Source organism: Calidris pugnax, unplaced genomic scaffold, assembly GCF_001431845.1.
Source record: "Calidris pugnax isolate Ruff unplaced genomic scaffold, ASM143184v1 scaffold388, whole genome shotgun sequence".
Lineage (NCBI taxonomy): Eukaryota > Metazoa > Chordata > Aves > Charadriiformes > Scolopacidae > Calidris > Calidris pugnax.
This window is the reverse complement of record NW_015091104.1, coordinates 290,986-291,211: the sequence shown is the minus strand read 5'-3', so window position 1 is coordinate 291,211 and position 226 is coordinate 290,986. Positions and strand designations below refer to the sequence as shown.

Below are 226 nucleotides of genomic sequence, written 5' to 3'. Positions count from 1 at the left end.
GCGGTTCCTGTTCGTGCTGCTGGGCCCCAGCAGCACCCACATGGGCTACCACGAGATCGGCCGCTCCATCTCCACCCTCATGTCCGACAAGGTGGGTGCCGGGGGTCTCCATCCCCCCCCGGCCCCGGGGCCGCCTCGGGGAGGGGGTGGCCGTCTCTGACCCCTGCCACCGTCCCACCAGCAATTCCACGAGGCCGCGTACCTGGCGGACGCGCGGCAGGACCTG

The 226-nt window shown here is 72.1% G+C and overlaps 1 protein-coding gene across 1 annotated transcript in view; it reads left to right on the top strand.

Moving 5' to 3' along the window:
- Positions 1–226, top strand: part of SLC4A2 (solute carrier family 4 (anion exchanger), member 2) — a 21,997-nt gene that overhangs the window by 16,349 nt on the left and 5,422 nt on the right. The gene's annotated exons all lie outside the window — the stretch shown is intronic.